General features: G+C 44.6%; 2 protein-coding genes across 2 annotated transcripts in view; one reads left to right on the plus strand and one right to left on the minus strand.

The window, feature by feature from the left end:
• Window positions 1-21,934, minus strand: part of P2RY14 (purinergic receptor P2Y14) — a 74,435-nt gene extending 52,501 nt beyond the window's left edge. Inside the window, exon 1 of the mRNA XM_029061739.2 lies at window positions 21,612-21,934. The gene's annotated coding sequence lies outside the window, so the exon portion shown is untranslated. The remainder of the gene's footprint in view (window positions 1-21,611) is intronic.
• Window positions 1-27,057, plus strand: part of MED12L (mediator complex subunit 12L) — a 521,479-nt gene that overhangs the window by 208,703 nt on the left and 285,719 nt on the right. The window lies entirely within an intron of this gene.

The raw sequence follows: 27,057 nt of genomic DNA on the forward strand, positions 1-27,057 counted from the left end.
AAGCCAATAGTGAGGAGTTTTTCTTTAATATGGATGTGGATAGGCAACCACTGGAGATTTTTGAGAAGGGGGATGACATGCCCTGAATGTTTCTGTCGAAAGATAATCCTGGCAACAGAGTTAAGTATGGACTGAAGCGGGGAGAGGCAGGAGGTTGGGAGGTTAGAAAGGAGGCTGATGCAGTAATGTAGTCGGGATAGGATGAGATATTGTATTAACATGGTAGCAGTTTGGATGGAGAGGAAAGGGCAGATCTTGGTGATGTTGTAAAGGTGTATATGTAGGTTCAGTGAGAGAGTGGAGTCAAGGATGATACTAAGGGTCCGGGCATGTGAGACAGGAAGGATGGTTGTGCTGTCCATAGTGATGGGAAAGTTCAGTGCTCTGTGCACAAGTGCTCGGTAATAATAATAATAACTTTGGTATTTATTAAGTACTTACTATGTGCAAGACACTGTACTAAGCACTGGGTAGATACGAGCAAATTGTGTTGGATATAGTTCCCGTTCCATGTGGGATTCACAGTCTCAATCCCCATTTTACAGATGAGGTAACTGAGGCAAAGATAAGTGAAGTGACTTGCTCAAGATCACACAGCAGACAAGTGGAGGACTTGGGATTAGAACCCATGACCTTCTGACTCCCAGGTCCATACTCTATCCACTACACCATGCTGCTTCAATAAATACTGTTGACTGATTGAAACAAGACTGTGGGAGAAACTTTGAGACCAAAGGGTCACAGATTCTAAAAATAGCCTAAAACCCCATGTTACACTATTGAATTTTTCCTTCAGACATGCATGAATGTCCAGAGGGCAATCATAATTTTGTTCATCGGAGAATCTGGTTGTCACTGCCCAGAGCAGAATCCTGGGTTAATGAAGAGTTGATCTAATCAAATAATGATTTGCTTCTGGACTTTTGTCATTTTCCCATTAAAATCCCCAGGAGTATTTTGGTGGCTGGATTTCCTTAGAGAAGTTGTTGTTTTCTTATGTTATTTATTTGATTGATGACTTTATCACACATGTGCCGTGGAAAATCTGATTTACTCTTTTCCGCTTTTGTTCTTTTAGATTTTAAAGTAATGAATGAAAAATAGCTGTTGTATTCTCCCCATTTGCCTTTTAAAACCTGGTCATGGAATTGTAGGGTTGGCTCTTTATATATATATATAGCCAGATAAAGCATTTCAGGGTACACTATCAGTGTAAGCTCCTTTGCTGAGAACGTATCAACCAACTCTGTTTTATTGTATTAACCCAAGCACTTAGTATAGGGCTCTGCACACAGTAAATGCTCAATAAGTATGATTGATTGACTGAGGGGACATCTGCCCCAACTATTCTCTTAAAGCTCTTGCCTTTAAAAGGATTTTATTTTTATTCTAGCCATGATGAGAAGAGCTGGTCCCCCAAGCAGAAGTTGATAACTAAGGCCTTAGATTTCTGCCACCAAACATTTGATTTCAAAGTGACTGTTGCTTTAGGGAAAATGATTTGCTGAAATTTCACCCATGGCCTGGATGGCCCCTGAAGCATAAGATTTCGTTGGCCTAGTGTGACCAGGAGTGAGATGCATTGCAGTCCCTCAATGTTTCTGTGAGTTACCCATCTGAAGTCTGATTTTTGCAAGTTTATTTGTTTGACTCCCTTTCCCACTGAACACCTTAAAGCTAGCAGTTCAAAATTTCTTCAGTTCAAGAGGCTGGTGCTGCTGGATGGATTTGTCATTGGGCTTGCTCTCTCTCCTCTTCATTAGATCCCCAGACACCTCTTGGTGGGCCTGTGAGAGGGTCGGAAAGCACTCTGCAGGATCTGGCTTATCCAGTGACCTGAGGATCACTTTGCTCAGTTATAATTCTGACCCACTGAGAAGTCATCTACATTCATTTATTCATTCATTCAGTTCGATCCTGTTAAGCACTTACGGTGTGCAGAGCACTGTACTAAGCACTTGGGAAAGTACAATGCAACAATAAATAGTGTCATGCCCTCACCACAATGAGCTCACAGTCTAGATACTATCTAGTCTAGGTAGTAATGGAAAAGCTGTGTTAGGAGATAGGAGTGGTGGTTTCCATTTTCCAGCAATCAATCAGTCAGGGTTGCTTAGTAATGTTAATGATAATTGTGGTATTTGGTAAGCGCTTACTATGTGCCAAGTACTGTTCTAGGTGCTGGGGTAGATACAAGGTAATCAGGTTGGACACAGCCCCTGCCCTGCGTGGGGCTCACAGTCTTAATCCCCATTTTACGGATGAGGTAACTGAGGCCCAGAGAAGTCAAGTGACTTGCCCAAGGTCATACAGCAGACAAGTGGCATAGCCGGAATTAGAACCAGTGTCCCAGGCCTGTGATCTTTCCATTAGTCCATGCTGCTTGCTGTAATGGTATTTGTTAAGTGCTAACTATGTGCCAGGCATTGTACTACTACTACTAATATTAATGGCATTTGTTAAGCACTTACTATGTGCAAAGCACTTTCTAAGTACTGGAGAGGGTACATGGTGAAGAGGTTGTCCCACGTGGGGCTCACAGTCTTAATCCCCATTTTACAGATGAGGTAACTGAGACCCAGAGAAGTTAAGTGACTTGCCCAAAGTCACCCAGCTGACAAGCGGCTGAATCGGGATTTGAACCCATGACCTCTGACTCCCAAGCCCGTCTTCTTTCCAGTGAGCCATGCTGCTTCTAATGAACTAATGCAACTTCTAATGCAACTAATGAAATCGGCATATTCCCTGTCCCACATGGGGCTCACGGTCTTAATCCCCATTTTACAGATGAGGTATCTGTATAAGTGACTTGCCCAAGTTCACTCAGCAATTAAGTGACAGAGTGGGATTAGAACCCAGTTCCCTCTGACTCTCAGGCCTGTGCTCTAACCACTAGACCATGCTGCAGTTATCCAGGCCTTACAGAGCACTGGACTAAATACTTTGGAGAATACAGTAGTGTTGATAAGTACAATTCCTGTCCACAAGAAGCTTACAGACTAGAAGAGGAGACAGGCATTAAAATAAATTACCTATTGTAATAAATTAATTATATATTTATTATATAATAATTGTAATTATAATATTAAAATATATATAAATTATATATAAAGTATATAATATGTAATAATATATCAGTAAATTAAATTAAATAAATACATTACCTATTGTAATACCTATTGTAATAAATTACCTAGAGAAGCAGTGTGGCTCAGTGGAAAGAGCATGGGCTTGGGAGTCAGAGGTCATGAGTTTGAATCCCGGCTCTGCCACTTGTCAACTGTGTGACTGTGGGCAAGTCACTTAACTTCTCTGTGCCTCAGTTACCTCATCTGTAAAATGGGGATTAACTGTGAGCCTCACGTGGGGCAACCTGATTACCCTGTATCTACCCCAGTGCTTAGAACAGTGCTTTGCACATAGTAAGCGCTTAACAAATACCAACATTATTATCATTATAATAAGTGTTCTGGTGCTGGGAGGGGTGAAAACTCAGAGTGCTTAAAAGGAACAGTCCCAAAGGCATAGGCGATGCAGAAGGGAGGCCTAAGTCAGGGAAGTGAAGGCTTAGTTAGGAAAGAATTATTGGAGGAAATATAATTTTAATAGAGCTTTGAAGTTGGAGAGAGTGGTGGTCTGTCTCATGTGAAAGGTGAGGAAGTTCCAGGGCAAAGGGAGGTTATAATAATAATAATTATAATTATGGTATTTGTTAAGTGCTTACTTTATGCAGAGCACTGTTCTAAATGCTGGGGTAGATACAGGATAATCAGATTGTCCCACATGGGGCTCACGTTTTTTAATTCCCATTTTTGCAGATGAGGGAACAGAGGCACAGAGAAGTTAAGTGACTTGCCCAAGGTCACACAGCAGACAAGTGGCAGAGTCGGAATTAGAACCCATGACTTCTGACTCCCAAATCCGGCTTTTTCCACTAACCCATGGCAAGAAGTCAGTGCCGAGAAAGAGGAGATTGAAATACAATGAGTAGATTGGTGATGATGACTGAAGTGAATGCATTGAGTTGTAATAGGAGATCAGGGAGGTTAGATAGGAGAGGGGGGAGCTGATCGAGTAATTTAAAGATTATTACAGGGAATTTCGATTTGATGCAGAGGTGAATGGGCCATGATTTGAGGTTTTTGCGGAGGGGGAGATGTAGACTGAGTGGTTTTCTTAGAAAAATAATAGTAATAATAATAACTGTGGAATGGCAAGCCCCATACCCTGCTGGGAATAGGTATTGAGCACGTTCTGTGTGCAGAGCACTGTACTAAGTGCTTGGAAGGGTACGATATAGCAATAAACAAAGCAGTATAACAAAAAACAGAACCCTTTCTTGTTGGCTGCCCTTCACGTTGGTCAGCCTCCATCAGTCATCCCCTAACAGGCCACTGCTACGTCGCAATGCTTAAGACTGTGGTTCACTACTCTTCTTCTGTATTGTTCTCTCCCAGGCCCCTGGTAAATGCATGAGATCTCACTGGTATTTTTTAAGCACTTACTGCGTTCAGAGAGTTGTACTAGGTTTTTAAACCACCCGTTCTGCTTGTGCTCCCTTTCATCTGCCTGGGTAAGTTCTGTCATCCATTCTCCTCACTCGTCTTGCCCAGTAGGAGGATGCTCCTCCGCTGTGTTTGAGTGCTGGTGAGCAGACTCCACTGCAGAATCTCATCATTGTAATCATAATAATGCTGGTATTTGTTAAGCGCTTACTATGTGCAGGACACTGTTCTAAGCACTGAGGTAGGTACAGGGTAATCAATTTGTCCCACGTGAGGCTCACAGTTAATTCCCATTTTACAGATGAGGGAACTGAGGTCCAGAGAAGTTAAGTGACTTGCCCACAGTCACACAGCTGACAAGTGGTGGAGCCGGGATTCGAACCCATGACCTCTGGCTCCCAAGCCCAGGCTCTTTCCACTGAGCCACATTTGTCCTCTGGGGCGGGGTGTGGTGTGAATCTTGTAGGTGATGCTGACATAAATGCTGCAGAAGCAGCATTTCCTAGTGCATGGAGCATGGCCTGCAAGTCAGAAAGACTTTTGTTCTGATCCTGTCTCTGCCACTTATCTGCTGTGGGACCTTGGACAAGTCACTTAGCTTCTCTGTGCCTCAGTTACCTCATCTGTAAAATGGGAAGTAGACTGTAAGTTTGTCATAGGCAATGAATGTATCTGTTATATTGTACTAATCTATAAAATGGGGATAAGAGTGAGAGCCCCATTTGGGCCAGGGACTGTGTCTAACCTGATTGACTTGGAACTACCCCAGTGTTTAGTAGTACTTGGCACATAGTAAGCGGTTCATAAGTACTGTAATTCCTATTATTATTACTATCCTCTCAAGCACTTAATACAGTGCTCTGCACACAGTAATTGCTTAATAAATACGATTGACCGACTATGAACCCCTTGTGGGACAGGGCCCATGTCCAACCTGATTAACTGGTATCTACCCCAGTGCTTAGTAGAGTGCCTGATACATAGCAAGTGCTTAATAAATACCATTAAAAAAGAAGCCCCAGGTCTCTTCTTGAAGTGGGTCCAGTGTCTCCTAATCCTATACTAAGTTGGACACCATCAGAGCTTCATAGACCTGCAACGTGATATGGAAGGTCGAGGCCTCAAGGTCACCCACATTCAGTCTGTCAGTATTTCAAAAACCATCCTGGTCTCATTCATTCTGTTTTCTACTGTTATGAATAACGGTGCATCATTAGATGGGGTGCTGGCCAGACAACAGAATGCCTGGGGGTTTTGTGTTGCCGGAAGCAAAGTGGTCTAATGGAAAGAGCCGACGCTTGGGATTCAGGGAACCTGGGTTCTAATCCCAACTCCACAACTTGCCTGCTGTGTGATCGTGGGCAAACCACTTTTCTTTGCCTCAGTTTCCACATCAGTAGAAATGGATGTCTGTTCTTCCTCCCCCTTAGAATCAATCAATCATATTTATTGAGCAGCTACTATGTGCAGAACACTGTACTAAGCACTTGGGAAAGTACTATAGTTACCATGTGCATCCTATGTGGGATAGGGACTGGATTCGATCTGCTCATATCAACCACATTACTTACAGTGCTTGGTTTATAGCAAATACCACAATTATTATTTTTGATTGTGAGTCAGGCTTCCCAGGTGTAGGCTGATCCTTGGAGACTTCAACATCCACATAGAAGCACCAGGTGACTCCTCTGCCGCCCGCCTCCTATCACTCCACCTTCGCCAACCTCCTGCTCCACTCCACCTCACCCACTCGCCAACTCAGTCACACACACTCGATCTCATCATCTCTAACCACTGTACCATCTCCACCCTCTCCAACTCTGAAATCCCTCTCTCTCTGACCACAACCTTCTCAAATGTCTTCTCTCTCACACTCCTTCTCCCCATAAATCTGTATTATTCCCCCACAGAGACCTCCGCGCTCTCGACCTCATCCATCTCTCTCAGTGCTTCACACCCCATCTAGCCTCCATACCCACTCTACCCACTCTGGGTGACCAAATAGATGCTCTCAACTCCACCATCTCTACTCGACTCAACTCACTCGCTCCCCTATCGCTTCATCGCTCTCGTGACCTTAACCCTCAGCCCTGCATCACCGCCACTGTCAGCCTCCTTCGCCCTTATGGTTGAGCCGCTGAACGCTACTGGTGGAAATCTAAACACCAGGCCAACCTTGTCCACTTTATGTTTATCCTTTCTTGCCGTAACTAGAGAAGCAACGGTGGCTTAGCAGAAAGAGCACGGGCTTGGGATTCAGAGGTAGTGGGTTCTAATCGTGGTTCCGCCACTTTTCGGCTGTGTGATTTTGGGCAAGTCACTTAATTTTTCCTCTGCCTCAGTTACCTCTTCTGCAAAATGGGGATTAAAACTGAGAGTCCCTCGAGGGACAACCTAGTTATGTTGTATCCACCCCAGTTTCTAGAACAGTGCTTGGCACATAGTGAGCGCTTAACAAACAACATCATTATTATTATGATTATTAACTCTACCCTCTCCTGCCAGGTAAAACTATTTCTCTTCCCTTATTGACACCCATGCCCATCACCCTTGTCAGCTGTTCCAGACTTTAACTCCCTCCTCAGGCCCCCTGTTCCTTCCCATCCCCCATCCCTCATCCCCAAGGATCTGGCCACCTACTTCATTGGGAAAATTAACACCATCAGGTCTGAGCTACCCAAAGTCACCCCTCCCCCTCCTCCATTTCCCCTGCCCTCGACCCCCTCTTCTACTTTCCCATCCTTCCCAGCAGTATCTTCAGAGGAGCTCTCCTCCCTGCTCTCAAGTGTCATGCCCTCCACATGCACTTCAGACCCCATTCCCTCCAACCTTATAAAAACTCTTGCCCCTCCCCTCCTCCCCTCTTTAACTTCCATCTTCAACTGCTCACTCTTCAATGGCTTCTTCCCCTCTGCCTTCAAACATGTCCAAGTCTCCCCTATCCTAAAATGCCCTCCCTTGAACCCACAGCCCAATCCAGTTATCACCCCATCTCCCTCCTACCCTTCCTTTCCAAACTCCTGGAGCAAGTCATCTATACTCGCTGCGTCAAATTCCTCTCCTCCAACTCTTTCCTGGGTCCCCTCCATTCTGGCTTCTATCCCCTTCGCTCCACTGAAACCGTCCTCTCAAAGATCACTAATGACTATCTTCTTGCCAAATCCAACTCCTTCTACTCTATCCTAATCTTTCTCAACCTCTCAGCTGCCTTTGACACTGTCAATCATCCACTTCTCCTCAACACGTTATCCAGTCTTGGCTTCACTGACTCCATCCTCTCCTGGTTCTCCCCTTACCTCTCTGGCCCTTCATTCTTGGTCTTCTTCGCAGGCTCCTCCTCCCCCTCCCATCCCCTAACTGGAGGGGTTCCTCAAGGGTCAGTTCTTGGTCCCCTTCTGTTCTCCATCTGTACTCACTCCCTTGTTGAACTCATTCACTGCCACGGCTTCAACTATCATCTCAACGCAGATGACACCCAAATCTACATCTCCTCCCCTGTTCTCTCTCCCTTCATCCAGGCTCGCATCTCCTTCTTCCTTCAGGACATCTCCACCTGGATGTCTTCCCATCACCTAAAACTCAACATGTCCAAGACTTCAGCAGAAGCAGTGTGGCTCAGTGGAAAGAGCAGGGGCTTTGGAGTCAGAGGTCATGGGCTCGAACCCCGGCTCGGCCACTTGTCGGCTCTGTGACTTTGGGCAAGTCACTTAACTTCTCGGTGCCTCAGTTCCCTCATCTGTAAAATGGGGATTAAGACTGTGAGCCCCACGTGGGACAACCCGATTCCCCTGTGTCTACCCCAGCGCTTAGAACAGTGCTCGGCACATAGTAAGCGCTTAACAAATACCAACATTATTATATATTATTATACGCAGGGATGCAACTTGGTATCTGGGAACTCGAATCAGAATACCTTTCCAATCCACAAGGTCACTTTCAGCTCAACAGGATAAAAACATCACCTAAAGTCTCTGAGGCAGGCATTCAGCAATGCAGGCATTCAGAGAGGTGTTTACTCAAGAGCACAAGCAATTGATTGTGAGTCACTTTAAGGATTTGGCATAGCTCTGAGGACTGACAGTACATCAGTCAGTGAATCAGTGGCATTTGTTAAGTGCTTACTATGTGCCGAGCACTGTTCTAAGCGCTGGGGTAGACACAGGGGAATCGGGTTGTCCCACGTGGGGCTCACAGTCTTAATCCCCATTTTACAGATGAGGGAACTGAGGCACCGAGAAGTTAAGTGACTTGCCCAAAGTCACACAGCCGGCAAGTGGCAGAGCCGGGGTTCGAACCCATGACCTCTGACTCCAAAGCCCGTGCTCTTTCCAGTGAGCCACGCTGCTTCTCATGAGCTCCTTATTATTATGAGCTCCTTATCTTCCCTCCCAAACTCTGTCCTTTTCCTGACTTTCCTGTCACTGTGGATGTGACTACCATCCTTTCAATGTCACAAGCCCACAACCTTGGTGTCATCTTTGACTAGGATCTCTCATTCACCCCACATATCCAATCCGTCACCAAAACCTGCTGGTCTCACCTTCGCAACATCGGCAAGATCCACCCTTTCCTCTCCATCCAAACTGCTACCTTGTTAGAACAGTCACTCATCATATCCCGATTGGATTACTGCATCAACATCCTTTCTGATCTCCCAATCTCCTGTCTCTTCCCACTTCAGTCTATACTTCATTTTGCTGCCTGGGTTAGCTTTCTACAGACACGTTCTGGGCTTGTCACCCCCCTCCTCAAAAATCTCCAGTGGTTGCCTATCATTGTCCGTATCAGGCAAAAAACTCCTCACTATTGGCTTCAGAGCTGTCTATCACCTTGCCCCGTCCTACCTCACCCCCCTTCTCTCCTTCTACATCCTAGCCCGTTCACTCCACTCCTCTGGTACTAACCTTCTCACTGTGCCTCGTTCTCGCCTGTCCTGCCGCCGAGCCCTGGCCCACATCTTACAACTGTCTTGAAATGCCCTCCCTCCTCAAATCCACCAAACAGTCACACTTTTCCCCTTCAAAGCCCTACTGAAAGCTCATCTCCTTCAGGAGGCCTGAAGGTGTTACTCTTTGCCATATCGGTCACAGGGTGGAGATTGTATCTGCTGGTTTCCTTTTTGATCTGAAACTACATTTTGCTTCCTCAGTCGCCTGTCCAGAAGGATTCCATCTGGAATCTTGCTGACAATGAACAGCAGCAAAATGCTTCAGCAGTTTCCAATCAGATTTCTGACCTTCAAAAGGAAGGTGATTATATCCAAAACAAATATAATCATGGCGTAAACAGGACTCATCTTCCTGCCCAAACCCTGTCCTCCCCCTGACTTTCCCATCTGTAGACAGAATAACCATCCTCACTGCCTTGAAGTCTATAAACTTGGGATTGTCCTGGACTCATCTCTCACTTAACCCACGTTTTCAATCTGCCACCAAATCCTGTCAGTTCTTCCTTCACCATATTGTTAAAATCTTCCCTTTCCTCTCCATCCAAACTGCTACCACTTTAAATAATAATAATAATGTTGGTATTTGTTAAGCGCTTGCCATGTGCAGAGCACTGTTCTAAGTGCTGAGGTAGATACAGGGGAATCAGGTTATCCCACGTGAGGGTCACAGTTAATCCCCATTTTATAGATGAGGTGATTGAGGCACAGAGAAGTTAAGTGACTTAATAATAATAATAATGTTGGTATTAGTTAAGCGCTTACTATGTGCCGAGCACTGTTCTAAGCGCTGGGGTAGACACAGGGGAAGCAGATTGTCCCACGTGGGGCTCACAGTCTTAGTCCCCATTTTACAGATGAGGGAACTGAGGCACCGAGAAGTTAAGTGACTTGCCCACAGTCACACAGCTGCCAAGTGGCAGAGCACGGATTTGAACCCATGACCTCTGACTCCCAAGCCCGGGCTCTTTCCACTGAGCCCCGCTGCTTCTTAGCCCAACCCACCTTGACTACTGCATCAATCTCCATGCTGACCTCCCTGCTTCCAGCCTTTACCCGCTTCAGTCCATACTTAGTGCCTGGCTCGGTATACAGTAAGTGCTCAATAAATTCAATTGATTGATGGATTATAGTGGCATCTTTTGAAGTCTTAGGATTTTTCCTCAGGGTGCTGTTTGTTGAGGAAACCTGTCTCCCCTGCCCCTAGACTGTAAGCTTGTTATAGGCAGAGAATGGGTGTACCAACCCTGTAGTATTGTACACTTCCTAGCGTTTAGTGCAGTGCTTTGAGTATAGTAAGTGTCCAATAAATACCAGAATTTGATTGATTTTGATGGAAGAATTCATGCGGACACTTGAAGATCAGGTCCCCACCTTGCTGGTAGATTTCTACAGGAATGCTGCCTGTCCCCCCCGATTAGACTGTAAGCCCGTCAAAGGGCAGGGACTGTCTCTATCTGTTGCTGATTTGTACATTCCAAGCACTTAGTACAGTGCTGTGCCCATAGTAAGCGCTCAATAATTACTATTTAATGAATGAATTAATTAATTAATCTGGATATCTGACCATTTTCCTTGGCTCTCACTGTAGAAATTACTTCTTCGAAAGAGTAGATCTAATTTCATGCCCAGGTGTTTTTTTTTAATTTTTTCCCACTGACACTATTATCTGGAGTGGCCACTGACTGACTGCACTTAGAAATTTTGGACTCCCGCCAGCCCATTCCGTTCATTTAAATAAATAGTGTCTATTAAATATTTCAAAAATAACAACCAGAGTGCATTTACCCTGTGGGAACAATTAGTTTTTGTAGTTCTCTCCATTCCTGACTATAGCCATCAACCCATCAATTAGTCAAATTTATTAAGTGTTTACTGTGTGCAAAGCACTGTACTATTCATATTCAATCGTATTTATTGAGCACTTACTGAGTGCACAGCACTGTATTAAGCACTTGGGAGAGTATAACACGATGTAACAGACGCATTCCCAGCACACAGTATTTGTCTATGAAGCAGACAAGACATTTGTTCTCTGGCTCATCGTGGCACAAGCAACAGATAAACGAACAAAATTGCTGTTAGGACACACCCAAAAAGATTATCTGCAGGAATATCTACAATGCAGCGTGGCTCAGTGGAAAGAGCCCGGACTTGGGAGTCAGAGGTCATGGGTTCGACTCCCAGCTCTGCCACTTGTCAGCTGTGTGACTGTGGGCAAGTCACTTCACTTCTCTGTGCCTCAGTGACCTCATCTGTAAAATGGGAGATTAACTGTGAGCCTCATGTGGGACAACCTGATGACCCTGTATCACCCCCAGCGCTTAGAACAGTGTTCTGCAAATAGTAAGCGCTTAACAAATACCTTAGCAGTCACTGGGGGGACTCCATTCATTCATTCATTCATTCATTCATTCATTCATTCAGTGTATTTATTGAGTGCTTACTGTGTGCAGATCACTTTACTAAGCACTTGGGAAAGTACAGTACAGCGAGAAACAGTCACATTCCCTGCCCAGAGTGAGCTTACAGTCAAGGTTGGGGAGACAGACATCAATACAAATAATTAAATTACAGATATGTACATAAGTGCTGTGGGGCTGGAAGGGAGGAAGAGCAAAGGGAGCAAGTCAGGGTGATGCAGAAGGGAGTGCGAGATGAGGAGAAGTGGATCTTAGTCTGGGAGGACCTCTTGGAGGACATAAGCCTTCGATAGGGATTTAAGGTGGGGAGAGTAATAGTCGGATTTAAGGAGGGAGGGCATTCCAGGCTAGAAGCAGGATGTGGGCTAGGGGTTGGTGGTGAGACAGGCGAGATCGAGGCTCAGTGAGAAGGTTACCACTAGAGGAGCGAAGTGTGTGGGCTGGGTTGTAGGAGGAGAGCAGCGAGATGAAGTAGGAGGGGGCAAGGTAATGGTAATGGAGTGCTTTAAAGCCAATGGTGAGGAATTTTTGTTTGATATAGAGGTGGATAAGCAACCACCGGAGTGTTTTGAGGTGACGTGTCCAGAAGATTTTGTGGAAAAATGATCCAGGCAATAGAGTGAAGTATGGACTGGAGTGGCAAGAGGCTGAGAGATCAGCAAGAAGGCTGATGCAGTAATCCGGGAGGCATAGAATGAGTGACTATATTAACATGATAGCAGTATGGATGGAGAGGAAAGGGGGGTTTTAGCGATGCGTTGACTGAGAGGATTTAGTGATGGATTGAATGACAGAAGGGAATAAAAGATAATGCCAAGGTTACGAACTTGTGAGACAGGAAGGATTATAGTGCCATCTGAAGTGATGGCAAAGTCGGGGGGAGGACGGGGTTTGGGTAGGAAGATAAGGAGCTCTGTTTTGTACATGTTAAGTTTGAGGTGATGGGGGGACATCCAAGTAGAGATGTCTTGAAGGCAGGAGGAGATGCGAGCCTGTAGTTAAAAAAAACTCCTTTCTCACTCCAGAGCCGTTGCCTACCTTTCCCAAGTCCCTAAGAGCAATGGCCTCACTTTCCCTGTTGACTTTAAGCTCCATGTGGACAGGAATAATGTCTAACAACTATATTCTCTTGTACTGTCCTAAGCACTCAGTATGGTATGCTGCACATCGTAAGTGCTCAATAAATATCACTGATTGATTCTGAGCTGCAGAAGCCAGCTCCAGGAGCCACAGTGGAGAGGGGCTGGGTTCATCATAAAACAGGACCAAAAGACACCCGGTATGGCACGTATCCCAGATGGGGCAGACCAGCTGAAAATCAGACTGGCTCATGGAAAACCAGAAGAATGACAACCCTACTACCTGCACGGCAGCCATATCTTTCTAAAATATGGTCAATCCTGAGACATAGCTGGAAGGCAAAGGTATCAAAGCAAATATAAATTTAGAAAGATACTCAGAAATTTCTAAGAGAACATGTTCTAATGCAATTTTTATGTATTTTGTTGACGGTCTTAGTTATGAAACAGTGCCCTAAAACCACTTATTCTCCTAAGTAATGCTTCAAGGAAAGAATTAAATCCATTGAAGTCTTTTTTAAATGAAATTTAAATAAGCATTAGGTTGCAACACTTCAGTTCTCTCTGAAAGTTTTGAATTGACTCACTTCCCCCGATTATCAAAACGTGGCTCTTAGAAATGAATTCCTCTTTGCTTTGTTTATATGACTTGCTCCCAGGAAATATGTTTATGCTCTAGTAACTGCAGAACATTTTTCTCCTAAGAGCAAATCCCTCTTCAAAGTCTCTAATAACTTTTCATTAAAATTTAACTCTTTCCCATACTACAAGAGCTCTGGATAGTAATGCTTGTATTATTTGTTAAGCACTTACTACATGTCAAGCACTATTCTAAGCACTAGGGCAAATACAAGATAATCAAGTCAGGCAAAGTTCCTATCCCACATGGGGCTCATGGTCTAAGTAGGATGGAGAATAGTCAATCGTTTTTATTGAGCGCTTACTGTGTGACGAGCGCTATACTAAGCACTGGGAAGAGTACAATGCAACAATAGACAGATGCATTCCCTGCCCACAGTGAGCTTACACTGTAGAAGGAGAGACAGGCATTAGTATGAATAAATTACAGATATGTACATAAGGGATTTTCTCTCCATTACACAGATAAGGAACCTGAAGCACAGAGAAATGAAAGGACTTGCCCGAAGTCACACAACGGGCAAGTGGTGGGCCTGGGATTAACTCCCAGTCCCATGTGCTTTCCATTAGGCCATGCTGCTTCTCCTTTATCAAAGAGAATTAGAAATCTCTTCTAAAGACCTGTAATGGCTTGAAAAGATTTCCAAATGACTGTTTTGGACCTGAGTAGGCAATCAGGAAATGTGAAGTTCTGGGAGAAATTAGAAGCCCAAACGAATCCACTATTCAGTATATTACTGTACATTTAGGTTTTGGTTCTCCAGGAGGGGGGTAATGGCAAGGGGCTGAATCACAGGTGCCAGGCTCACCAAATAGCAAATGCCACTGCTAGGAAAAGGATGACTTTTTTATGTGTCAGCGTGGGAGAGAAGAATTTGTCACATAGCTGCCTCTCAGTCCCACCCACACGCATGGATAAAATCTCACCATCGCTATCATCATCTTCAAACCCAAAGGGCAGCTCTATGGTTACCAAATTAATAAAACCATCTGTTTTGTAGATTGGAGGCTGAGAGGTTCCTGCATTTGGAAATGGTCAGCAGATGTCTTAGGAAAGCATAGCCTGGTCCCTCTGCCTCCCTGAAGATAGAGAAGCAGTTTTGCCTAGTGGATAGAGCATGGGCCTGGGAGTCAGAACGATCTGTGTTCTAATCCTGGCTCCACCACTTGTCTGCTGTATGATCTTGGGAAAGTTACTTAACCTCTCTGTGGCTCAGTTACTTCGTCTGTAAAATGGAGATTAAGACTGTTAGCCCCATGTGGGACGTGGACACGGATACAACCTGATGAGCTTGTATCCACCCCAGTGCTTAGTACAGTGGCTGGCACAGATACCATAAAAAACAAAGATCCTTGCGGACCTCTTGGAGAAAACCTTCCTCTCTTCACTCTGACACCAAACACTAATTCGGGACACCCCTGTTTTTATTTATATTTCTGCCAAAAATATCCGATACCCTGTCCAGGATTAGGAGCTAAAATACAAGCAGATGATCAGATTTAACTTCACATATCCTCTAGACTGTAAGCTCATTGTGGGCAGGAAACGTGTCTACTAATTCTGCTGTATTTTAATGATTATTATAATAATGGTATTTGTTAAATGCTTACTATGTGTCAAACACTATTCTAAGCACTGGGGTAGATACAAGCAACTCAGGTTGGACACAGTCCCTGTCCCATATGAGTCTAGCAGTCTTAATCGCCATTTTATAGATGAGGTAACTGAGACACAGAGAAATTAAGTGACTTGCCCAAGGTTACACAGCAGACAAATGGTGGATCTGGGATCAGAACCCATGTCCTTCTCATTCCCAGGCCCTTGCTCTATCCACTAGACCATGTTGCTTCTCTCACCCATGTGCTTAGTACAGCACTTCGCACTTAGTAAGCATTCAATAAATACCATTAATGGATTGAGTGATGCTGATTTTTATATTTGACAAGATTTGGAAATCCATGAGACATTAGTGTGGGTTCGAAACCTTCACCCTGGGTAGATGGGAAGCAGCATGGCTCAGTGGAAAGAGCCCAGGCTTGGGAGTCGTAGGTCACGAGTTTGAATCCCGGATCTGCCACTTGTCAGCTGTGTGACTGTGGGCAAGTCACTTAACTTCTCTGGGCCTCAGTTACCTCATCTGTAAAATGGGGATGAAGACTGTGAGCCCCACGTGGGACAACCTGATTACTCTGTATCTACCCAGCGCTTAGAACAGTGCTCTGCACATAGTAAGTCCTTAACAAATACCAGCATTATTATGGGAAACTGAAGGTTGGATGCCTCAACCTCAGTTGATGGTGTCAGATCTTCCCATTCTTAAAACAGACTTTCGTGCTTAATGTAATGGCTGGGCGACCCTTGCAGCATCTATTGCAACAACTCCTCAGTCACCGGCTTCCTCTCCCTTGGCTCTGCCGACCTCCGGCTCCACTTCACACCCTCACCAATTTGGTCACGCACCTGATATTATCATCGCTAGTCGTTCTACCATCTCTAACGTCACTGACTCTCAAATCCCAATCTCTGACCACAATCCCCTCACCTGCCTTCTATCCCACACATGACCTCCCCACAAAACTGACCTTTCCTCCAACAGAGACCCCTCATCTCTTGATAAACTCTCACCTAGTCCAGACCATCTTATCTTATTTACTCTCCCAATCCAACCTCCCCTATCTTGCCAGTCCAAACCCACAACACTGCCCACTCATCTGAAGTCAAATCCATTGCATCACTGTCCCTCCACTGACCTCATACCATCAACCACAGCCCTGGATCACCTCCACGGAACGATTCCTTCACTCTTGTGTAAGAGCAGCAGAAAGTTGCTGGTGGACATCCAGACATCAGGCTGACTGCTATTCCTCTTGTATCTTGTATCTACTCCAGTGCTTAGTACAGTGCCTGGCACATAGTAAGTGCTTAACAACCACCATTATTATAACTATTATTTCTCACTTCCTATTGCTCTCTCCTCATCCCCCATCAGCTCCTTGCTTGCACTGGCCCTCCTGCCTGGAACATCCTTCCCCAACATATCTGTCAGACCAGTACTCTCTCCATATTCAAAGTCCTACTCAAATCACATCTCCTTCAGGAAGCCTTCCAAGATTAAGGTCTCATCCCACCCACAACCTATTTTCCTTTACCACTGCCTCTCCCACGTACTTAATCCCACCCTCTAAGAATTTAAGTACTCGCCCCTCATCTACCATCACGCCACATATGTACGTATCCTTATACTTGGTTGCTTCCATTGCCTGTAATATACTGTAGTATGTGTCTCCCTGTTCGGCTGTAAGCTCCTTGTGGTCAGGGATCATGTCTACCATTTCCTTTGTCTCTAGTCTTAATCCGCATTTTACAGATGAGGTCCCTGAGGCACAGGTAAGTGAAGTGTCTTGCCCCAGTTCAACACAGCAGACAAGTGGCAGAGTTGTGATTAAAATCCAGATCCTTCTGACTCCCAGGCCCCAGCTCTATCCACTAGGCCATGCTGCTTCCCCAAAGTACGCAAGCCCAGCAGAAATTCGGTAATAATAGGTGGCCAACATGGGTTGCTTATACCCCGATGGCTTCTGGTATTTTTCTTGGCAACTGCCTGATGGGCTAGAAGGCTTTCACAAAGTGTTACCACTGTAGATTGGCGATATTACCACTATTATCACAGTCTGGTTCCGTAGGCTGGTAATAGGTCCTGCACATCACCCATTCACTTAGTCCCACCCTTTAAGCATTTAGGGATCTCATCCCATCCCCACAGCATTTATGTACATATCCTTCTAAATAGTTGCTTCCCTTATTTGGACTGTAAGATCCTTGAAAGGGATCAGTTTTACCAATTTTATTGTACTTACCCAGGCCCTTTGACAGTACTTTGCACAAAGTTCTCAGTAAATACCCAGGATTGATGGATTGAAAAAGCTTTGCATGCACTTTGCAATATGCTGCACCCATGCCTGGCTATCAGTCGAGCAATAGTGTTTTCTGAGCACCTTCAGTGCAGAGCACTGTTCTAAGTGCTTGGGAGGGTACACTAGTAATAATAATAATAATTAAGCTATTTGTTAAGTGCTTATTATGTGCCAGGCACTGTACTAAGCCTTGGGGTGGATACAAGCAAATCAGCTTGGAAACTGTCCCTGTCCCATATGGGGCTCACCATCTTAATCCCTATTTTACAGATGAGGTAACTGTGGCCCAGAGAAGTGAAGTGACTTGCCCAAGGTCACAAAGCAGACAAGTGGCAGAGCCGGGATTAGAACCCACAGCCTTATGACTCCCAGGCCTGGGCTCTATCCACTACGTGTGGAAGTCACAATTCCTATCCTCAAGGAGCTCCAGGGGAGACATTATTGTTAGGGACAATGAGTGCAGAGGATGCTATGTAAACCATTATAACTAGAATCAATAACTTTGGGGAGGTTCTCAGTCCCAAAATCTACTGGGCTGAAGCTTGTCTGTCGTTCTTCACGGGAGAGTCTATAGTAATGGAGTTCATGAAGGACTGACGTGAGAGCTCGTTTTGTTCACAGAGTCAGGTGGCTCACCATCACTTTTATGGGAATGAGAGTCACAAGTGATACTTAGTTTCCCCACTCTTCAACCTTTCTGTTCTTTCTTTTCCCTTCTATAGTAATTCTGCCTATAAAAATACCCACCACCAGATTGTCATCCCGACCCTGCTACTTGTCAGCTGTGTGACTGTGGGCAAGTCACTTAACGTCTCTGTGCCTCAGTTACCTCATCTGCAAAATGGGGATTAAAACTGTGAGCCTCACGTGGGACAACCTGATTACCTTGTATCTACCCCAGCGCTTAGAACAGTGCTCTGCACATAGTAAGCGCTTAACAAATACCACCATTATTATTATTTTTATTATCTGGAAGACTAGAGAAGTATTGGAGGAGATAGTTTGATTTTTAATTCTGCTTTGCATATCCAGGGGCTTGAATTTCAGTGAGAAGCAGCATGGCTCAGTGGAAAGAGCCCGGGTTTGGGAGTGAGAGGTCATGGGTTCAAATCCCAGCTCTGCCACTTTTCAGCTGTGTGACTGTGGGCAAGTCACTTAACTTCTCTGGGCCTCAGTTATCTCATCTGTAAAATGGGGATTAACTGTGAGCCTCACGTGGGACAATCTGATTACCCTGTATCTACCCCAGCGCTTAGAACAGTGCTCTGCACATAGTAAGTGCTTAACACATACCAACATTATCATTATTATTATTATTCTTAAAATGAACTTCAGCTTTCTTGTGAGCTGATTAAATGCTAGTGTCTTGTTTCTAAAAAAAAAGAAGTAACCCACCATTTTAATCAAATAAATGAACTAGAAATGTGACTAATATTCATTGAAAAAATAATTGGGAGCTTTGCCATATAGCATAGGAGCTCAAAGACCTGGTTGTTTTGTTTGGTGTTTAGTGCAGGTTTAGCATGTAGTAAATGCTTTGCAAATACCACAGTGCAAAAGGGGTGGAGATTTCCTCCTAGTTTCCCCCAGCTGCTTCCCTGTTTTCCTCATCCCTTTGGTGAGAAGCAGACAGACCATCTCCATCAAGATTCCTGAATGTTCTTCATTTCTTATGCTGAGGAATGGTCATGGCAACGGACCTTGACTGTGCTGGCCTGCTCTTAGAAGAGCAGAGGTTCTGAACCCAGGCAGAAGCCTAAGAAAACTTGCTGCTTGACTCACCCCTTGACTCGGCTCTAGGCAATACTGAATCTGTTTCCTAGTGTTATATATATATATACGCATACCTAGGTGAGGAAACGGAAACTGTATATTTGCATGCATGCATGTGTGTGTCTGTGTGTAGATATGACTGTCATCTTAACCAAAGGATGACTGTATACATTTTTGGGCATGTAGTTGTATGGAGCGAGTGCTAGAGATTGAGGGCTGTCCTTGGTTGTTTGAAGCTGAGTTGAGACTTTATTCCCACATGCAAATATGTAGTACAGTGCTCTGCACACAGTAAGAGCTCCATAAATATGATTGAATGAATGAAATATGTCTGCAAAGGATAAAAAACCATGTTTTACAGTGCTCTGCACACAGTAAGAGCTCCATAAATATGATTGAATGAATGAAATATGTCTGCAAAGGGTAAACAACCATGTTTTTTGAGCACTTACTGTGTGCAGAACCCTGTACTAAGAATTGGTAATGGGCAACCAGCATCCCTTTCCATCATGGGTATAGGTGATTAGCATTTGGTTGTGCAATTAAAAAAAAAATCCACCCCCAAAACCAAAGTCCCCCAGATCTGGTGAGCTAGTTTTGAATGTGGTGAACCAAGCAACATTTTGAATCCCTTGCTAATCCCTCCCCACTTAAAGTGTGCAGTGTACTCTAACTTCGGGTGTCCGCTCACCCCAAATGTCCAAGAACTACACTTCTGCCATCTCAGGGATCAGAACACCATTTTCCTGGGTGCCTACCTGCCTAGGACTTTTGTTCAGGATAGGGTAGAGGGTATCCCTCTGTCTGCAGGACCAGCAGTAAAATAGTGTGAACCACAGCCTGCTTCCTTGATGATTTTCTCTCTTATCCTGACTTCAGTTCCTCAGTCGGCACTGAAGTCTTTCAAATCTACCTTTAATTTTCAACCTTTCCCTGTGTTCCAGCTGAAAGCTGAAAAATGACAAAATGTTTTTTCCCAGTGAAAGAAGCCAACCACTTGGCAGCTGACGCTGTGATGCCTTATTGTGTTCTTGCTCAAAGCTGTATTCATCTCCCTTTGTGAGATGCTCTATTGACCTTTCTTGCCCCCTAAAAATCATGATTTGTGGGTATATTTTCTTAAAGAATTTTCTTGTCAAGAACTGTATACATATTGACCAAAGGTAAAAGAAATGTTGTATTTACTCAGTTAAAAACAGTACTCTAAACTTAGACACAGTAGTTATAAACTGAATTTTTCTTAGAAACAGGAAATGTTATAATGATATCACTTGGAAATGACCCTAGACAGTAAGCTGCTTGTGGGCAGGGAGCATATCTAACAATTCTGTTGTATTGTACTCTCACAAGCACTTATGTAGTACTCTGCTCAAAGTGCTCAATAAATATAATTTATTGAAATGTAAACAATGTACATTCTTGCACAGCTAATATCTCCTTCATCCAGCATCCCTTTGGTATCATCCCCATTTACTGGTGGGGAAACTGAGGCAACAAATAATTAGGTGACTTGTCTATACAGTCATAGTCAGTTACCAAGCTGGGATGACAAGCATCTGGGGAATTATGGAGGATCCTCTTTGTTTCTGTGAGGCTTGCTCCTTTTGTTTTCAATTTCGATTTTTGTTATAATCGTACTCTCCCAAGAACTTAGTACAGTGCTCCGCACACAAGAAGCACTCAGTAAATGCGATTGATCGATTCTGTCATTTTTCAGGGGATTTTACTCAGTTGGTGCAGGAGTTTCCAGCTTTAAAGTAGATCTCATTCTCATCCAAACTACAGCATGTATTTTATGGTTGACTCTCTCCCCTCAAAATAACCCAGGGAAATGATAGTCAGGCCTGTAATTTCCAATAAATTAAAACATGCATTTCCTTGTTTCTCCTCCTCCTCAATCTATTCTCCCTTTAATTTCCAAAATCTTAAAAACCTTCTATAAAAGAACCCAAAACAAAGAGGTTATAGCTGTCAGAGGGGGGAAATCACAGTGGGAAAGTTTGACAAAGAGAAGAAACCCAGGTATTAAAACTTGAAAGGTGATATCAAAGATATCTGCAGTAATAACTATTTTCCTAAAGGCGTCTTTTCAAGAATTTAACACCTGCTAAATCCACCCTTGCTTGTTCAGTGGATTAAAGTCATTCCAAGTTGACCAGCCGATGAAAAAAGTTTTCTTTCTGTGTGGCTATTGAGTCTGCATTTCTAGAAGTTTTTTAGGAAAAAAGAATTGCGACTTCACTTTTTTTGTTTCTGCCCTTCTCTGATTCTTCTTATCCTCAGCTCGCCCGATAGAATTTCAGTCGAAGGATTATGGAGACCAAGTACTTACCTCTTTCTCTCAAATTTCCTTCTTGAGGGCACTGCCCACTGGTTTGAGATGCCTGCCCCGCAAAATCCTCTGAAAATCAACAGAACCACCACAAGAAACTCTCGTGAACTCAGCCGCTGCTGGTGTGTGAAAGCAGATGGAAATCAGGAACTCCACAGTTAAACCAGAAGCCACAATTAGTGGGTTAACTCTCACTGTGGGCTGAGTTTGCTTGTTTGTACTTATCAAAGACCGGGAGGGAGACTAAGAAAGCTCAAATCCACTTGTTGGGGTGTGTGGTCCTTTAGTTGATGGTCCTGACGCACCAAAATTCCAAAGTAGTGGCATCCCAACTGGCCTTGACCAATCCCTCCGGCAACTGAAGAGTGCGGAAGGAACACAACTGTTGTTTACAGTTTCTAAAGAGCCAGCCGTTGGACGTTTAGCAAAGGACCATATCTGATGTGCTCCGGACAGGTCAAGGTCAGAGATATTATGGATTCTGACATTGCAGGTTTTGGTTTCATGAAGATGATCCTTTTTATTTGGACACATAGCTGGATTCAGGCTGTCTTGCAACCGTCTCAGCCTTTTGTTTGAGGATCTCTTGATGAAAGTGGAACACAGTTAATAGCATGGTCTAGTGGGTAGAGCACGGAGCTCAGAGTCAGAAGAACCTGGGTCCTAATTCCGGCTCTGCCACTTATCTGTGTGACCTTGGGCAAGTCTCTTCACTTATCTGTGCCTCAGTTACCACATCTGTAAAGTGGGGATTAAGACTGTGAGCCCTCTGTGGGACAGGGACTGTGTCCAACCTGATTAGCTAGTAATAATAATGTTGGTATTTGTTAAGCGCTTACTATGTGCAGAGCAGTGTTCTAAGCGCTGGGGGAGATACAGGATAATCAGGTCGTCCCAAGTGAGGCTCACAGTTAATCCCCATTTTACAGATGAGGTAACTGAGGCACAGAGAAGTGAAGTGACTTGCCCACAGTCACACAGCTGACAAGTGGCAGAGCCAGGAGTCGAACTCATGACCTCTGACTCCGAAGCCCAGGCTCTTTCCACTGAGCCATGCTGCTTCCCCACTCAGCGCTTAGAACAGTCCTTGACACATAGTAAATGCTTAACAAATACCATTATTATTAATAATTACATCCAAGGACTAATGACAACAGAGATGTTACCTCAAAATGTCTACTAGACTTGTGGGTACAAAAGTGTTTTTGTCCCTAGCAGTTATGACATCTACTAGTTAAGCGATTTTTCATTTACTTGTCCAAACCTGCCCTTGAGTGATCAGTGTTTAAATCATCGACTGAAACCAATTATGCCTTCAGATTTAATTATGACATCCAACAACTATCGTGCCCCAGAATGGGCTAGAGGAAACTTTCGTTCAGTCATTCATTCAGTAGTATTTATTGAACGTTGACTGTGGGCAGAGCACTGTACTAAGTGCTTGGGAGAGAACAAAACAACAATAAACAGACACAGTCCCTACCCTCAACAAACTTGAACAGTCTAGAGAGGGAGGTTGGGGGGGAGACAGTGTGGCGTCACCACTTCCCGGCTGTGTGACCATAGATGAGCCACTTAATTCTCTATGCCTTCATTTCTTCATCTGTAAAATGGGGATTCAATACCTGTTTTCCCTCTTCTTAGACTGAGCCCCACATAAAATGGGGATTCTATAGCTGTTCTTCCATTACTTGGGAAGCAACGAGGTCTAAGTTGAAAAAGCAAGGGCCTGGGAGTCAGAGGACCTGCGTTCTAATCCTGGTTCTGACGCTTGTCTGCTGTATTGCCTTGGGCAAGGAACTACGCTTCTCTGGGCCTGTCTCCCTCCTTCTTAGACTGTGAGCCCCATGTGAGACCTGATTATATTGTGTATACCCCAGTGCTTAGTACAGTGCTGGGAACATAGTAAATGCTTAACAAATACCACAATTATTACTATTACTTAGACTATAATCCTCTTGTGGGACAGGGATTGTATCTGATACAATTATCTTGTATTATCCCCAATCTAATTATTTTGTATTTGTAAGCATTTAACAAATACCACAGTTATTACTATCAGTATTTTATTATTACATGCCAAACTGCTCCCGTGGATGAACTGCACGGGAAAACATGCATTAAAAAGTCACATTTTCAATATGTTAGCAAAAAACCGAGCCTGTGTTTGTAAAATAAGGAGCAAATTGGTAAATTTGAGAATGATAATAGTTTTCTTACAGTCATCTGGCATGTGGACAGGACCTCCAAGGGGGAGGGGAAAGTGGTTCAAGATAGTGGGGAGAAGGCTGCAGGAAATGGGGACAGAGAGACACAAACCACACTCACACACATGAGGGGAAACAGCAGCGGGAGAGGGTCACAGGGGACACTGGCCCTTCCACCTCTCAAGTTCAGCTCGGGACCCTGGGAGCACAAGCAGCTGTTCCATTCCTCTGGAGAGCTTCAGCGATGACCACAAACGCTCCAGCCTGGATCTAGGGTGGGTGGGAAGAACGAACGGCTGCCTCTGCCGGGTCTTTCTCCTCCCCTTTCCCACTGGAGCAACTGTCTTGTGGGCTCACTCCCTGTGTCTGCACTTGAAAAATTCCTCCATTATATTACCTCAAAATGATGAGGCACCAGAGAGGCTCAACTCTGATAGAGAGAATGGAGTAAAAATAAGAAGAATGATTATGGGATTTTGTTATGGTCAGGGAGCACGTCTGCTAATTCTGTTGTATCGTCTTGGGAAGCAGCATGGTGTAATGAATAGAGCACGGGCCCGGATCAGGAGGTTGTGATTCTAATAACGATTCTGCCACTTGTCTTCTGTGTGTCCTTGGGCATGCCACTTCACTTCACTGAGCCTCAGTTACTTCATCTCTGAAATGGGGGTTAAGACTGTGAACCCTATTGCGGGACAGGGACTGTGCCTGACCCAATTTGCTGGTATCCACCCCACCGCTTAGGACAATGCTTGGCACACAGTTAGTGCTTAACAAATACCACAGTCATTATTATCATTATTATTATTACTCTCCCAGGCCCTTAGGACAATGCTCTGCACAGAGTAAGCACTCAATAAATACCATTGACAAAGTACTTGCTATGTGCAAAGTAGGGTACCAAGTGTTCAGAACCGAGCCAGGAGTGACCAGTAATTCTCTTCTTGTCACAGAGTCCCTCGTCCATCCCCACAGTGAATTTATGGATTTGCAAACTTTAGTCACCCTTCCCTCAGCCCCAAAGCACTTATGTCCTTCTGTACATATCCACAGTTTATTTATACTGATGTCCGTCTCCCCGTCTAGACTGTAGGCTCGTTGTGGTTGGGGGACATGCCTATCAACTCCAGCTCACTGCTCCTGTCACGACAGAAACCCAGTGGTTGGGGCTTAGAGTTTCTAGCCCCAGCACGGTTCTGCCCCAAGGATTGGAGGTGAACCCTGAAACAACATAAGCCCTAGAGGCGGCAGTCCTGGTTGAGCCAGTCTGTTTCAACTTGAACCCAAGATGATTGTCAATCATTCATTTATTCACTCAATTGTATTTACTGAGAACTTACTGTATGCAGAGCACTGAACTAAATGCTTGGGAGAGGAGGATACAACAATAAACAGGCACGTTCCCCGCCCACAACAAAATTACAGTCTAGGCAGCGGTGGGGGGGTGACAGACATCAGTACAAATAAATAAATGACAGATATGTACATAAGCATTGTGGAGCTGGGAGGTGGGAAAGAACAAAGGGAGCAGGTCAGGGCGTTGCAGAAGGGAGTAGAAGAGGAAAAGGGAGGCTTAGCCTGGGAAGGCCTCTTGGAGGAGAGGTGCCTTCATTAAGGCTTTGAAAGTGGGGGGAGAGTAATTGTCAGATTTTGTGGAGGAAGGGCGTTCCAGGCCAGAGGCAGGACGTGGGCGAGGGGTCGGCAGCGAGATAAGCAAGATGGAGGCACAGTGTGGGTTAGCATTAGAAGAGCCAAGAGTGCAGGCTGGGTTGTAAAAGAATAGTGAGAATAAGAGGGGTCGAGGTGGTGGAGTGTTTTATAGAAAATGGTGAGGAGTTTCTGTTTGATGCGGAGGTGGATGGGCAACCCCTGGAATTTTTTGAGGAGGGGGGTGACATGGCCTGAACGTTTTTGTAGAAAAATGATCAGGGCTGCAGAGTGAAGTTTGGGCTGGAGTGGGGAGAGACGGGAGGCTGGGAGGTCAGCAAGGAGGCAGATACAGTAATCCAGGCGGGATAGGATGAGTAATTGTATTAACAAGGTAGCAGTTTGGATGGAGAGGAAAGGGCGAATTTTAGCGATGTTGTGAAGGTAGGTCTGACAGGATTTAGTGATGGATTGAATGAAATGCTGCAGAGAAATTTCAGCTGGAGAAACCTCCCAAGTTTCCAAGTTATCCTTAATCAGTCAAGTAAGGATCATTTAGAAGATGTAGAATTTGGGCGCTAGTGTTGATGAGATTGTCTTGATGCTCTTCTGCGTTCTATTGGGCTTGGCACTCTCTCTGATGTGGGAAATTTTCATTAGATCATTCAGTTGTCTGGGACGTTGATCTCCAAGGAAATATAGTGAAGCAGAAAAGAATTCTATTTATATTCTGACAAATATGTTCCCGGGGTGAAAGAATAAAAAGAATAATAGTAGTGGTATCTGTTAAATGCTTACTGTGTGCCAGGCACTGTAGATACAAGATAAATGTGTCTGACAGAACCCCTGCCCCACACACAGCTCATAGTCTAAGGCTATGGGACAAGAAGCAGCGTGGCTCAGTGGAAAGAGCACGGGCTTTGGAGTCAGAGGTCATGGGTTCGAATCCCAGCTCGGCGACTTGTCAGCTGTGTGACTTTGGGCAAGTCACTTAACTTCTCTGTGTCTCAGTTCCCTCATCTGTAAAATGGGGATTAAGACCGTGAGCCCCACATGGGACAACCTGATTCCCCTATGTCTACCCCAGTGCTTAGAACAGTGCTCGGCACATAGTGAGCACTTAACAAATACCAACATTATTAACAGGAATTTGACCCCCATCGTACAGATGAGGAAACTGGAGCACAAAGAGTTAAGTGACTTGCCCAAGGTCACACAGCAGGAATTTTTCTGTCACCGGACTTCATAATTATCATTACTAGTTCTCGTCTGTCCGTCTCCCCCGATTAGACTGTAAGCCCGTCAAACGGCAGGGACTGTCTCTATCTGTTGCCTACTTGTTTATCCCAAGCGCTTAGTACAGTGCTCTGCACATAGTAAGCGCTCAATAAATACTATTGAATGAATGAATGAATAGTAATGACTCTGGGCAGAATAGTCTACGGAACATCAATCCGTAGTATTAATTTCACAGCTACTGTGTACAGATCATTGTTCTAAGCACTTGGGAGACTACAATAGCATTAGTGTATGCGATTCAGTGTTCTTAAGCCCTGTGTTCTTATGCCGCCTCTGCCAGTTGCCTGCTGGGT

Source organism: Ornithorhynchus anatinus, chromosome 1 (assembly GCF_004115215.2).
Source record: "Ornithorhynchus anatinus isolate Pmale09 chromosome 1, mOrnAna1.pri.v4, whole genome shotgun sequence".
Classification (NCBI taxonomy): Eukaryota; Metazoa; Chordata; class Mammalia; order Monotremata; family Ornithorhynchidae; genus Ornithorhynchus; species Ornithorhynchus anatinus.